The following is a 16,334-nucleotide window of genomic DNA, read 5'->3' on the forward strand; positions in this document are numbered from 1 at the left end:
TTTTACACATTAGGCAGGCAGAGTCCCCCTTTTTTACACATTATGGTAGCAGATTCTCTCTTTTTACAGATTAAGCAGGCAGAGTCCTTTTTTTTTTTACACATTAGGCAGCAGAGTCCCCATTTTTTTTACACATTATGATAGCAGACCCCCCCCCCCTTTTTACACACTAGGCAGCAGAGTTCCCTTTTTACACCTTAAACAGGCAGAGTCCCCTTTTAACACATTAGGCAGCAGAGTTCCCCTTTTTTGTACATTAGGCAGGCAGAGTCCCCCTTTTTACACATGAGAGAGAGTGTGTGTAAGTAATATACTTATCTGTGACCAGCTGGCAGGTCTCTCTTCTCCTTCCTACAGTGTGGGAGACTGAGTAAGCTAGGAGAGACGTCTGATGCCAGCACGTCTTTCCCGAGTTGGGGGGGGGGGGTGATCCAGCATTCATGCCCTGGGAGCTGACGGCTGGTACTGCGCTACCGAGTCTCTTGCAGCAGCGGCAAAGGGAGACAGGCGGCAGTGGCGCTGCCAGCAGGAGTAAGTCAGACTGGAGATAGCGGCCATTCGGGTGAGGGGTGTGCTGCTAGATGATGCGCTCTGAGTGCATTTGCGCTGAGGGCAAGGCACCATTGGCACACACCTAGTTACGGCCCTGTATGCCATAACATTGACTGTGGCTGTCATTACCTGGCTCCCGGCACTTCTGATTGCAGCTATTCTCAGTGCTCATTGAGGGGGTGAGTTAAGTAGTGATCCTCAACCCCATCCCCCTGTCGGCTTCTTACTAGTGATGTGCACCGGGCATTTTTCGGGTTTTGTGTTTTGGTTTTGGATTCGGTTACGCGGCCGTGTTTTGGATTCGGACGCGTTTTGGCAAAACCTCCCTGAAATTTTTTTGTCGGATTCGGGTGTGTTTTGGATAGTGATGTGCACTGGACATTTTTCGGGTTTTGTGTTTTGGTTTTGGATTCGGTTCCACGCCCGTGTTTTGGATTCGGACGCGTTTTGGCAAAACCTCAGCGAAAATTTTTTGTCGGATTCGGGTGTGTTTTGGATTCGGGTGTTTTTTTCAAAAAACCCTAAAAAACAGCTTATAACATAGAATTTGGGGGTCATTTTGATTCCATAGTATTATTAACCTCAGTTACCATAATTTCCACTCATTTCCAGTCTATTCTGAACACCTCACACTATTATTTTTAGTCCTACAATTTGCACCGAGGTCGCTGGATGGCTAAGCTAAGTGACACAAGTGGCCGACACAAACACCTGGCCCATCTAGGAGTGGCACTGCAGTGTCAATCAAGACAGGATGGCACTTCCAAAAAATTGTCCCCAAACAGCACATGATGCAAAGAAAAAAAGAGGCGCACCAAGGTCGCTGTGTGACTAAGCTAAGCGACACAAGTGGCCGACACAAACACCTGGCCCATCTAGGAGTGGCACTGCAGTGTCAATCAAGACAGGATGGCACTTCCAAAAAATTGTCCCCAAACAGCACATGATGCAAAGAAAAAAAGAGGCGCACCAAGGTGGCTGTTTGACTAAGCTAAGCGAAACAAGTGGCCGACACAAACACCTGGCCCATCTAGGAGTGGCACTGCAGTGTCAATCAAGACAGGATGGCACTTCCAAAAAATTGTCCCCAAACAGCACATGATGCAGAGAAAAAAAGAGGCGCACCAAGGTGGCTGTGTGACTAAGCTAAGCAACACAAGTGGCCGACACAAACACCTGGCCCATCTAGGAGAGGCACTGCAGTGTCAATCAAGACAGGATGGCACTTCCAAAAAATTGTCCCCAAACAGCACATGATGCAAAGAAAAAAAGAGGCGCACAAAGGTGGCTGTGTGACTAAGCTAAGCGACACAAGTGGCTGACACAAACACCTGGCCCATCTAGGAGTGGCACTGCAGTGTCAATCAAGACAGGATGGCACTTCCAAAAAATTGTCCCCAAACAGCACATGATGCAAAGAAAAAAAGAGGCGCACCAAGGTGGCTGTTTGACTAAGTTAAGCGACACAAGTGGCCGACACAAACACCTGGCCCATCTAGGAGTGGCACTGCAGTGTCAGGCAGAATGGCACTTCCAAAAAATTGTCCCCAAACAGCACATGATGCAAAGGAAAATTAAAGAAAAAAGAGGTGCAAGATGGAATTGTCCTTGGGCCCTCCCACCCACCCTTAAGTTGTATAAAAAGGACATGCACACTTTAACGAACCCATCATTTCAGCGACAGGGTCTGCCACACGACTGTGACTGAAATGACTGGTTGGTTTGGGCCCCCACCAAAAAAGAGGCAATCAATCTCTCCTTGCACAAACTGGCTCTACAGAGGCAAGATGTCCACCTCATCATCATCCTCCGATTCCTCACCCCTTTCACTGTGTACATCCCCCTCCTCACAGATTATTAATTCGTCCCCACTGGAATCCACCATCTCAGGTCCCTGTGTACTTTCTGGAGGCAATTGCTGCTGGTGAATGTCTCCACGGAGGAATTGATTATAATTCATTTTGATGAACATCATCTTCTCCACATTTTCTGGAAGTAACCTCGTACGCCGATTGCTGACAAGGTGAGCGGCTGCACTAAACACTCTTTCGGAGTACACACTGGAGGGAGGGCAACTTAGGTAGAATAAAGCCAGTTTGAGCAAGGGCCTCCAAATTGCCTTTTTCCTGCCAGTATACGTACGGACTGTCTGACGTGCCTACTTGGATGCGGTCACTCATATAATCCTCCACCATTCTTTCCTTGGTGAGAGAATCATATGCAGTGACAGTAGACGACATGTCAGTAATCATTGGCAGGTCCTTCAGTCCGGACCAGATGTCAGCACTCGCTCCAGACTGCCCTGCATCACCGCCAGCGGGTGGGCTCGGAATTCTTAGCCTTTTCCTCGCAGCCCCAGTTGCGGGAGAATGTGAAGGAGGAGATGTTGACGGGTCACGTTCCGCTTGACTTGACAATTTTCTCACAAGCAGGTCTTTGAACCTCTGCAGACTTGTGTCTGCCGGAAAGAGAGATACAACGTAGGTTTTAAATCTAGGATCGAGCACGGTGGCCAAAATGTAGTGCTCTGATTTCAACAGATTGACCACCCGTGAATCCTGGTTAAGCGAATTAAGGGCTCCATCCACAAGTCCCACATGCCTAGCGGAATCGCTCTGTTTTAGCTCCTCCTTCAATGTCTCCAGCTTCTTCTGCAAAAGCCTGATGAGGGGAATGACCTGACTCAGGCTGGCAGTGTCTGAACTGACTTCACGTGTGGCAAGTTCAAAGGGTTGCAGAACCTTGCACAACGTTGAAATCATTCTCCACTGCGCTTGAGTCAGGTGCATTCCCCCTCCTTTGCCTATATCGTAGGTAGCTGTATAGGCTTGAATGGCCTTTTGCTGCTCCTCCATCCTCTGAAGCATATAGAGGGTTGAATTCCACCTCGTTACCACCTCTTGCTTCAGATGATGGCAGGGCAGGTTCAGGAATGTTTGGTGGTGCTCCAGTCTTCTGTACGCGGTGCCTGAATGCCGAAAGTGGCCCGTAAACCGACAGCATCTCTTGCACGCCCCTGTCGTTTTTTAAATAATTCTGCACCACCAAATTCAATGTATGTGCAAAACATGGGACGTGCTGGAATTTGCCCAGATGTAATGCACGCACAATATTGCTGGCGTTGTCCGATGTCAAATCCCCAGGTGAGTCCAATTGGGGTAAGCCATTCTATGATGATCTTCCTCAGTTCCCGTAAGAGGTTGTCAGCTGAGTGCCTCTTATGGAAAGCGGTGATACAAAGCGTAGCCTGCCTAGGAACGAGTTGGCGTTTGCGAGATGCTGCTACTGGTGCCGCCGCTGCTGTTCTTGCTGCGGGAGGCAATACATCTACCCAGTGGGCTGTCACAGTCATATAGTCCTGAGTCTGCCCTGCTCCACTTGTCCACATGTCCGTGGTTAAGTGGACATTGGGTACAACTGCATTTTTTAGGACACTGGTGAGTCTTTTTCTGAGGTCTGTGTACATTTTCGGTATCGCCTGCCTAGAGAAATGGAACCTAGATGGTATTTGGTACCGGGGACACAGTACCTCAATCAAGGTTATAGTTGCTTCTGAATTAACGATGGATACCGGAACCACGTTTCTCACCGCCCAGGCTGCCAAGGCCTGAGTTATCTGCTTTGCAGCAGGATAACTGCTGTGATATTTCATCTTCCTCGCAAAGGACTGTTGGACAGTCAATTGCTTACTGGAAGTAGTACAAGTGGTCTTCCGACTTCCCCTCTTGGATGACGATCAACTCCCAGCAGCAGTAGGCGTTACAGTCAAGGATGCATCGGAGGAATCCCAGGCAGGAGAGGACTCGTCAGACTTGACAGTGACATGGCCTGCATGACTATTGGCTTTCCTGGGTAAGGAGGAAATTGACACTGAGGGAGTTGGTGGTGTGGTTTGCAGGAGCTTGGTTACAAGAGGAAGGGAATTAGGGGTCAGTGGACTGCTTCCACTGTCACCCAAAGTTTTTGAACTTGTCACTGACTTATGATGAATGCGCTGCAGGTGACGTATAAGAGAGTATGTTTCGAGGTGGTTAACGTCCTTACCCTTACTTATTACAGCTTGACAAAGGCAACACACGGCTTGACACCTGTTGTCCGCATTTGTGTTAAAATAATTCCACACCGAAGAGCTGATTTTTTTTGTATTTTGACCAGGCATGTCAATGGCCATATTCCTCCCACGGACAACAGGTGTCTCCCCGGGTGCCTGACTTAAACAAACCACCTCACCATCAGAATCCTCCTTGTCAATTTCCTCCCCAGCTCCAGCAACACCCATATCCTCATCCTGGTGTACTTCAACAGTGACATCTTCAATTTGACTATCAGGAACTGGACTGCGGGTGCTCCTTCCAGCACTTGCAGGGGGCGTGCAAATGGTGGAAGGCGCAAGCTCTTCCCGTCCAGTGTTGGGAAGGTCAGGCATCGCAACCGACACAATTGTACTCTCCTTGGGGATTTGTGATTTAGAAGAACGCACAGTTCTTTGCTGTGCTTTTGCCAGCTTAAGTCTTTTCTTTTTTCTAGCGAGAGGATGAGTGCTTCCATCCTCATGTGAAGCTGAACCACTAGCCATGAACATAGGCCAGGGCCTCAGCCGTTCCTTGCCACTCCGTGTCGTAAATGGCATATTGGCAAGTTTACGCTTCTCCTCAGACGCTTTTAATTTTGATTTTTTGGTCATTTTACTGAACTTTTGTGTTTTGGATTTTACATGCTCTCTACTATGACATTGGGCATCGGCCTTGGCAGACGACGTTGATGGCATTTCATCGTCTCGGCCATGACTAGTGACAGCAGCTTCAGCACGAGGTGGAAGTGGATCTTGATCTTTCCCTATTTTAACCTCCACATTTTTGTTCTCCATTTTTTAATGTGTGGAATTATATGCCAGTATCAATAGCAATGGCCTACTACTATATTTACTGCGCACAACTGAAATGCACCACAGGTATGGATGGATAGTATGCTTGACGACACAGAGGTAGGTACAGCAGTGGCCTACCGTACTGCTATATATAGTATACTGGTGTACACTGTGTCAGCAAACTGCAAAACTAAAATGCACCACAGGTATAGAATGTAGATGGATAGTATACTTAATGGATGACGACACAGAGGTAGGTACAGCAGTGGCCTACCGTACTGCTATATATAGTATACTGGTGGTCACTGTGTCAGCAAACTGCAAAACTAAAATGCACCACAGGTATAGAATGTAGATGGATAGTATACTTAATGGATGACGACACAGAGGTAGGTACAGCAGTGGCCTACCGTACTGCTATATATAGTATACTGGTGGTCACTGTGTTAGCAAACTGCAAAACTAAAATGCACCACAGGTATAGAATGTAGATGGATAGTATACTTAATGGATGACGACACAGAGGTAGGTACAGCAGTGGCCTACCGTACTGCTATATATAGTATACTGGTGGTCACTGTGTCAGCAAACTGCAAAACTAAAATGCACCACAGGTATAGAATTTAGATGGATAGTATACTTAATGACGACACAGAGGTAGGTACAGCAGTGGCCTTCCGTACCGTACTGCTATATATACTGGTGGTCACTGTGTCAGCAAACTGCAAAACTAAAATGCACCACAGGTATAGAATGTAGATGGATAGTATACTTAATGGATGACGACACAGAGGTAGGTACAGCAGTGGCCTACCGTGCTGCTATATATAGTATACTGGTGGTCACTGTGTCAGCAAACTGCAAAACTAAAATGCACCACAGGTATAGAATGTAGATGGATAGTATACTTAATGGATGACGACACAGAGGTAGGTACAGCAGTGGCCTACCGTACTGCTATATATAGTATACTGGTGGTCACTGTGTCAGCAAACTGCAAAACTAAAATGCACCACAGGTATAGAATGTAGATGGATAGTATACTTAATGGATGACGACACAGAGGTAGGTACAGCAGTGGCCTACCGTACTGCTATATATAGTATACTGGTGGTCACTGTGTCAGCAAACTGCAAAACTAAAATGCACCACAGGTATAGAATGTAGATGGATAGTATACTTAATGGATGACGACACAGAGGTAGGTACAGCAGTGGCCTACCGTACTGCTATATATAGTATACTGGTGGACACTGTGTCAGCAAACTGCAAAACTAATATGCAACACAGGTATAGAATGTAGATGGATAGTATACTTAATGGATGACGACACAGAGGTAGGTACAGCAGTGGCCTACCGTACTGCTATATATAGTATACTGGTTGTCACTGTGTCAGCAAACTGCAAAACTAAAATGCACCACAGGTATAGAATGTAGATGGATAGTATACTTAATGGATGACGACACAGAGGTAGGTACAGCAGTGGCCTACCGTACTGCTATATATAGTATACTGGTGGTCACTGTGTCAGCAAACTGCAAAACTAAAATGCACCACAGGTATAGAATGTAGATGGATAGTATACTTAATGGATGACGACACAGAGGTAGGTACAGCAGTGGCCTACCGTACTGCTATATATAGTATACTGGTGGACACTGTCAGCAAACTGTAAAACTAAAATGCACCACAGGTATAGAATGTAGATGGATAGTATACTTAATGTATGATGACACAGAGGTAGGTACAGCAGTGGCCTACCGTACTGCTATATATAATATACTGGTGGTCACTGTGTCAGCAAACTGCAAAACTAAAATGCACCACAGGTATAGAATGTAGATGGATAGTATACTTAATGGATGACGACACAGAGGTAGGTACAGCAGTGGCCTACCGTACTGCTATATATAGTATACTGGTGGTCACTGTGTCAGCAAACTGCAAAACTAAAATGCACCACAGGTATAGAATGTAGATGGATAGTATACTTAATGGATGACGACACAGAGGTAGGTACAGCAGTGGCCTACCGTACTGCTATATATAGTATACTGGTGGTCACTGTGTCAGCAAACTGCAAAACTAAAATGCACCACAGGTATAGAATGTAGATGGATAGTATACTTAATGGATGACGACACAGAGGTAGGTACAGCAGTGGCCTACCGTACTGCTATATATAGTATACTGGTGGTCACTGTGTCAGCAAACTGCAAAACTAAAATGCACCACAGGTATAGAATGTAGATGGATAGTATACTTAATGGATGACGACACAGAGGTAGGTACAGCAGTGCACTCTGCACTGTACTCCTCCTATATAATATTAGTTATACTGGTGGTCCCCAGTCCCCACAATAAAGCAGCATACTGAGCACAGATATGGAGTGTTTTTCAGGCAGACAACGTATACTGGTGGTCACTGTCAGCAAAACTCTGCACTGTACTCCTGCTATATAATACAGCTGCTCCCCAGTCCCCACAATTAAGCAGTGTGAGCACTCAGCACAGATATATTATGTAGCACACTGAGCACAGATATGGTATGGAGCGTTTTTTTCAGGCAGAGAACGGATAAAAACTGGTGGTCACTTATCAGCAAAACTCTGCACTGTACTCCTCCTAACAGCTGTTCCGCAGTCCTCCCCACAATTAAGCAATAAACCAATCAACTTCAACAATAAACGGAGAGGACGCCAGCCACGTCCTCTCCCTATCATCTCCAATGCACGAGTGAAAATGGCGGCGACGCGCGGCTGCTTATATAGAATCCGAATCTCGCGAGAATCCGACAGCGGGATGATGACGTTCGGGCGCGCTCGGGTTAGCCAAGCAAGGCGGGAAGGTTCGAACCTGCCTCGGACCCGTGTAAAAAGGGTGAAGTTCGCTCATCTCTAGTTTTGGATTCGGGTTTTTTTTTACAAAAAACCCTCAAAAACAGCTTAAATCATAGAATTTGGGTGTCATTTTGATCCCATAATATTATTAACCTCAATAACCATAATTTCCACTCATTTCCAGTCTATTCTGAACACCTCACACCTCACAATATTATTTTTAGTCCTAAAATTTGCACCGAGGTCGCTGGATGACTAAGCTAAGCGACCCAAGTGGCCGACACAAACACCTGGCCCATCTAGGAGTGGCACTGCAGTGTCAGACAGGATGGCACTTCAAAAAAATAGTCCCCAAACAGCACATGATGCAAAGAAAAAAAGAGGCGCAATGAGGTAGCTGTGTGACTAAGCTAAGCGACCCAAGTGGCCAACACAAACACCTGGCCCATCTAGGAGTAGCACTGCAGTTTTCTAGCGAGAGGATGAGTGCTTCCATCCTCATGTAAAGCTGAACCACTAGCCATGAACATAGGCCAGGGCCTTAGCCGTTCCTTGCCACTCCGTGTCGTAAATGGCATATTGGCAAGTTTACGCTTCTCCTCAGACGCTTTTAATTTTGATTTTTGGGTCATTTTACTGAACTTTTGTGTTTTGGATTTTACATGCTCTCCACTATGACATTGGGCATCGGCCTTGGCAGACGACGTTGATGGCATTTCATCGTCTCGGCCATGACTAGTGGCAGCAGGTTCAGCACAAGGTGGAAGTGGATCTTGATCTGTCCCTATTTTACCCTCCATATTTTTGTTCTCCATTTTTTAATGTGTGGAATTATATGCCAGTATCAATAGCAATGGCCTACTACTATATATACTGCGCTCAACTGAAATGCACCACAGGTATGGATGGATAGTATACTTGACGACACAGAGGTAGGTAGAGTAGTGGCCTACTCTACCGTACTGCTATATATTATATACTGGTGGTCAGCAAACTGTGCAAAACTGAAATGCACCACAGGTATGGATGGATAGTATACTTGACGACACAGAGGTAGGTAGAGCAGTGGACTACTGTACCGTACTGCTATATATTATATACTGGTGGTCAGCAAACTGTGCAAAACTGAAATGCACCACAGGTATGGATGGATAGTATACTTGACGACACAGAGGTAGGTAGAGCAGTGGCCTACTGTACCATACTGCTATATATTATATACTGGTGGTCAGCAAACTGTGCAAAACTGAAATGCACCACAGGTATGGATGGATAGTATACTTGACGACACAGAGGTAGGTAGAGCAGTGGCCTACTGTACCGTACTGCTATATATGATATACTGGTGGTCAGCAAACTGTGCAAAACTGAAATGCACCACAGGTATGGATGGATAGTATACTTGACGACACAGAGGTAGGTAGAGCAGTGGCCTACTGTACCGTACTGCTATATATTATATACTGGTGGTCAGCAAACTGTGCAAAACTGAAATGCACCACAGGTATGGATGGATAGTATACTTGACGACACAGAGGTAGGTAGAGCAGTGGCCTACTGTACCGTACTGCTATATATTATATACTGGTGGTCAGCAAACTGTGCAAAACTGAAATGCACCACAGGTATGGATGGATAGTATACTTGACGACACAGAGGTAGGTAGAGCAGTGGCCTACTGTACCGTACTGCTATATATTATATACTGGTGGTCAGCAAACTGTGCAAAACTGAAATGCACCACAGGTATGGATGGATAGTATACTTGACGACACAGAGGTAGATAGAGCAGTGGCCTACTGTACCGTACTGCTATATATTATATACTGGTGGTCAGCAAACTGTGCAAAACTGAAATGCACCACAGGTATGGATGGATAGTATACTTGACGACACAGAGGTAGGTAGAGCAGTGGCCTACTGTACCGTACTGCTATATATTATATACTGGTGGTCAGCAAACTGTGCAAAACTGAAATGCACCACAGGTATGGATGGATAGTATACTTGACGACACAGAGGTAGGTAGAGCAGTGACCTACTGTACCGTACTGCTATATATTATATACTGGTGGTCAGCAAACTGTGCAAAACTGAAATGCACCACAGGTATGGATGGATAGTATACTTGATGACACAGAGGTAGGTAGAGCAGTGGCCTTCTGTACCGTACTCCTATATATTATATACTGGTGGTCAGCAAAATTATGCACTGTCCTCCTACTACTGCGCACAACAACTAAAATGCACCACAGGTATGGATGGATAGTATACTTGACGACACAGAGGTAGGTAGAGCAGTTGACTACTGTACCGTACTGCTATATTATATACTGGTGGTCAGCAAAATTATGCACTGTCCTCCTACTACTGCGCACAACAACTAAACTGCACCACAGGTATGGATGGATAGTATACTTGACGACACAGAGGTAGGTAGAGCAGTGGACTACTGTACCGTACTGATATAATTCTGGTGGTCACTGGTCAGCAAAATTCTGCACTGTCCTCCTACTATATACTACAATGCAGCACAGACATGGAGCATTTTTCAGGCAGAGAACGTATAATACTGGTGGTCACTGGTCAGCAAAACTCTGCACTGTACTCCTCCTATATAATACTGCTGGTCCCCAGTCCCCACAATAAAGCAGTGTGAGCACAGATTTATGCAGCACACTGAGCACAGATATGGAGCGTTTTTCAGGCAGAGAACATATAATACTGGTGGTCACTGGTCAGCAAAACTCTGCACTGTACTCCTCCTATAATACTGCTGGTCCCCAGAATAAAGATATTTGCAGCCCCCTGAAAGTTCTGAAACAAAGTGAGAGGACGCCAGCCACGTCCTCTCACTATCATTTCCAATGCACGAGTGAAAAATGGCGGCGACGCGCGGCTCCTTATATAGAATCCGAATCTCGCGAGAATCCGAGCGCGCCCGAACGACAGCAACGTTCGGGCGCGCTCAGGTTAACCGAGCAATACTGGAGTATCCGAGTATGCCTCGGACCGTGTAAAATGGGTGAAGTTCGGGGGGGTTCGGATTCCGAGGAACCGAACCCGCTCATCAGTACTTCTTACCTATATTTGCAATATAATACCCTCTACGGACACTCCTGGGAAGCTGGGATCTCTTCTTGACAGAATCTCTTGGACGACTGGGCAGCAGGTTGCATGGATTTTTTCATGGTTCTGTTTCCCTACCCTGCATTATACTACGTATTTGAGCTATATTTATCATCATTTTTCTGATGTGCCTTGGTCTTCTCCCTATTGAGACTATGGGGTATATATTTACTAAGGTGTGAGGTTTATTTAGCAGTGTAGATGTTGCCCATGGCAATCAGATTCCACTTAACATTTATCTAGCTACTTCTAGAAGATAATAGCTACAGATAGGTCCACATTTATCTTGACCTTTAATAGGATTAACTGAGACTGGCCAGTCGGACTTAGTCCCCTCCTTTAATGGCTTAATCCCCCCTGTATTGCTCTCTGTATTGTATTGCAGCTGAGAACAATAGATGAAGGGTTTATGCTAATAAGTAATGTTGTGACTAGGCGCAGAAAACTAGTCAAGATAACGGTGGACCCATCTGTAAAATCGGATTGGTTCCTAAGGGCAACAACTCCACTTCTAAAAAAGCTCTCCCCTTCTCAAGGTTGTTTCTACATCATACAGTACAGTATGTGGATTGGAAGTTGCTGGGTGCCGGGCTGCCACGATGCTTCCCCCCCCCCCCCCCCCCCCCAATACAACAATCTGATTACTACTTGAACATTGCTAAAAGTTTTCCTCTTGGTCTCTTGAATACTGATAACTGCTTTTTCCCCAAATGTATTTTCCTGCTCTCTGAATCTCTCTTCGGACATTTGCATATTGGACCTGGATGCTACTAGTCATTGAACTTTGCAGCTCACAAGAATCACTTTGCTGATTCTGAATGATAAGACCTGGCTGCTGGTTGTATTGGCTCTGTGGGAGGGTTCAGTATGTGATAACGGTGGTCGGGATGCCAGTGGTCACATGACCGACAGCGGCATCCCGATACTGAAGGCGGAGCTTAACTATGCGGTAGGATAGCACAATTTTGTGTTATCCTACTTTTACATTTACTATATACTTACATAAAGAGATCTGACCACTCACTCGCTCTAAGATGGCATGGCATGACATTTAACACATGAGCTGTATGCTTTTAGATAGCAAGCCTAGAAAATCTAACTCTTAGTAAGATAGTTGGAATTCTTAGTGTAGACCAGAGCAGGCAGGCAGTTCTATGTTGCTGACACAGATATAATTACTAACTATAATACATAGTATCAAACAGCTCATGTTTTAAGTGGTTGACTATGGCACAAGAGGTTTGGTGTTCGAGTCCCCTGCATGAAGTACTATGTGTTGTAGACAGAAAATTATTATTATTAACAAGGTGCACTTGCATATTAGAGTTAGCTCCTTGTTCCCTACTGAATGATGGAGGTTTCCAATGTCTGAGTTGATTTTCCAAGGCATGTGCCTATTGGGAAATCAACCACTCTGTGTATGCTCACAATGGAAATGCGTGATTTTGTATTTGACACGCGGGACTTCTTACGGTATGCAGTCAGCATACCGATAGTCAGGATCCCGGCTGTCACAATACCAATGCCGGGATCCCAACAGGGCCACCAAACCGCCGCTGGTAGTAAATTCCCCCGCTTTGGGTGTCCACAACACCCATAGAGGGAGAATAGAACCTGTGGCGAGTGCAGTGAGCCCGCAAGGAGACCTGTTGCACTCGCCCCGATGCCAGCATTTCACCGCTCGGGATGCAGATGTCAGGCGGCGGTATCTCATACAGATCCCCTTCTTACAACTGGAAAGGCGGATGGAGGGAGTTAAGAGGAGGTAGACATCTCATGCCAGGGCCGAAACTAGGAGTTTTGGCACCCGGGGCGAACCATTAACTTAGCGCCCCCCTCGCATTAAAGTGTGTGTGTGTATATATATATATATATATATATATATATATATATATATAAAATATATATATATATATATATATATATCAGCAAAAGGTGCGGCACTGAAGCTGATTCTCCATAATCAAGAGACACACACGGTCCTGCATTTGAAACGCAGGACCGTGTGTGACTCTTAATTACGGAGAATCAGCTGCAGTGCCGCACCTTTTGCTTCTGTATCTACTTACACCTGTGAGGACACCAGCGAAGTAATTCATACTGCACTGGGAGTGCCGAACCTTGGATGCACAATCCCGCCCCCTCACAATCCCGACGGTCGGCATGCCGACCAACAAGGACCACTCCCACCCCAGCGTGGCGAGTGCAGCGAACCTGCAAAGGGGCTTGCAGCGCTCGCCACCACCTCCCTCCGACAGCATTCCACTCCCGGGATACCGGCGTCGGTATGCCCGGTCACATATACCACACCCATACAGATATATAGTCACACACCTATTCACATACAATCACACACATGCGCACATTCATACACACATATAGCAGTCACACACATACAGTGCCCATCCCTGAGTTATACTCACTGTTTAGGCTGTACTGCTCCTCTCCTCTCCACCCTCTCATGCTGTTGCTGGCTGGCATGGTGGCACTGTGTGTACAGTGCCGTTTAGCCCCGCCCCCTTTTCGAACCTCGGAATTTCCTGTGCATTGCAGATTGCAGCAGTGGCTGCAATGATTAAAGTCAGTGGCAGTGGGCTGAAGGGGGGGAAGTTAGTAATTTTTACCCTCTGCCCCCTCTTGAAGCGGCTCTGCTGCGCTGATCACAGCACCCTGCAGAGATGAAACTGAAAGTAAAGTACACCTCCCGGCAGCAATGGCTGCTGGGAGATGTAGTTTATTTTCAGTTTCATCTCAGGATGCAGTGTATCTGGCTCGGCAGCAGCTAGCAGAGTCTGGCGCTCGAGTTCCGCCGGCTCTAAACTATCGCTGCTGCATAGGGAGGGGGCGTTAGGGGGGATTCAAGTGACAGTCTCAGCGCCCTCTCCAGTCTGGCGCCCAGGTCACATGCCCCCCTAGCCCCCCCCCTAGTTTCGGCTCTGCTCATGCAAACCTGTATGTATGCATGTTAGAGGACAGATGCAAATATATGCAGGTGATGATGATTTGGAGTACACCAGGAACATATCAGTGACGTGCGGTGAGGTCATAGGCTGGGGAGGCGCTGATTTTTTTTAATATATATATATATATATAATCAGTGCAATACCCAGCCCAGCGGCCCCCTGTCTCACCTGGGTGTCCGGGACAGTGCTGCTGCTGCTGGTTGGGAGGAAGGAGGAAGGAGAGGGTTGAGCGCTGTCCTCCGCCACCACCTCCGCACACACGACACCACTGCCAGTATAGCCTGGACGGCTCCAACGTAGGTCACCGCCAGGCCCCGGCGCCGCTTTCATCCGCCACGTGTGGGTGATTGGACAGAGGATCCAGCTCTGGATCTGCTGTCCAATCACAGCTTTCTCGCTGACATGGGCTTGGTGTCCCTGTCAACGAGGCACTTATAGAAGTGCTGCTTTCACCATTGTTTTTAATGGGCTTTTACAGACCAAGTGCTTGGCCCCGCCCCTGCTTAATCCCGTTCCAATTGCCAACTGGAGGCACTGATATCAGTGCCTCCCAAGCCAAGCCAATCCGACGGAAAGGATCCGACATCTGAGTATGCAATGAGAGGCCAAATCCGACAGGATTTGATCGTTCACGACAATGCCAACCCGGCTTTTTTTAAAGTCAGATTGACATTGTCAGAAACGGGGCTAAAACCTGTCAGATTTGGCCGCCGCTTCCGACAAAACACGTGTATCAGCGGCTATTCTGCCGATCCACGTATTTTCCAACAAGTCGGAATTCCCAATTTGTCGGAGAATCTGAGGGAGCATTGAATAGGTCAGAAACCCTTCTGACCTAAAAAAAAGTCGGAAACTGACGTCTTTCCGACAAGACGGCAGTTTCCGACAAGAATTGAATAAACCCCTATATCTTTTTTGTAATATTGTAATACTGCATGTAAAAAGGAAGACCTTCTGCAAGCACCAGCGTGGGCTTATTTTTCACAAAACCCTTTTCTATCTGAATGAATTTTGTTCTTTACTAATAAGGGCAATTGTACTTTTCAGTTCAATTTACAAAGATGAAGTATCCCATCAATGGCCCTCATTCCGAGTTGATCGCTCGCAAGGCGAATTTAGCAGAGTTGCTCACGCTAAGCCTACGCCTACTGGGAGTGTATCTTAGCTTCTTAAAATTGCGACCGATGTATTCGCAATATTGCGATTACAAACTACTTAGCAGTTTCAGAGTAGCTTCAGACTTACTCGGCATCTGCGATCAGTTCAGTGCTTGTCGTTCCTGGTTTGACGTCATAAACACACCCAGCGTTCGCCCAGACACTCCCCCGTTTCTCCGGCCACTCCTGCGTTTTTTCCGGAAACGGTAGCGTTTTTATCCACACGCCCCTAAAACGCCGTGTTTCCGCCCAGTAACACCCATTTCCTGTCAATCACACTACGTTCGCCGGAGCGAAGAAAAAGCCGTGAGTAAAAATACTATCTTCAATGTAAAATTACTTGGCGCAGTCGCAGTGCGAATATTGCGCATGCGTACTAAGCGGAATTTCACTGCGATGCGATGAAAATTACCGAGCGAACGACTCGGAATGAGGGCCCATATGTCTGAGATTATGGATTCCTGATTTAAACACATGCATATTGCTTCAGCGAGGACGGGTGAGAGTTCACTTCAAAACCCAGTATAGTATCATCATTATTTATGTAAGTATATAGTAAATGTGAAAGTAGGATAGCACAAAAGTGAATAAATTAAATTATAAGAGAGAACATGTGCTTACCGGCTGTGCTTGCATATATAAATCCCCATTGCTGTCAACAGGGATTTTCATCTGAATCTGCCAGACCTTGAAGAATAACCCAAGTCCTTTAGATCACAACTAAACTTCCATAGTAGTATAGACATTTTTTTCTGAGAAGAAAGAAGTATTTTATATTATGCTAAAGTCTATCGCAAATCCGATATCTAGCTTTGCATGAGCA

The 16,334-nt window shown here is 46.2% G+C and overlaps 1 long non-coding RNA gene across 2 annotated transcripts in view; it reads right to left on the minus strand.

Annotated features, from left to right (window-relative positions):
- The window catches only part of LOC134969961 (uncharacterized), a 110,333-nt gene extending 96,283 nt beyond the window's left edge, over positions 1–14,050 (minus strand). For both annotated transcript variants that reach the window (XR_010189589.1, XR_010189588.1), the window contains exon 1: positions 13,815–14,050. This is a non-coding gene — a long non-coding RNA (uncharacterized LOC134969961). The remainder of the gene's footprint in view (positions 1–13,814) is intronic.
- Between the last annotated feature and the right edge of the window lie 2,284 nt (positions 14,051–16,334).

Source organism: Pseudophryne corroboree, chromosome 11, assembly GCF_028390025.1.
Source record: "Pseudophryne corroboree isolate aPseCor3 chromosome 11, aPseCor3.hap2, whole genome shotgun sequence".
Taxonomy (NCBI): domain Eukaryota; kingdom Metazoa; phylum Chordata; class Amphibia; order Anura; family Myobatrachidae; genus Pseudophryne; species Pseudophryne corroboree.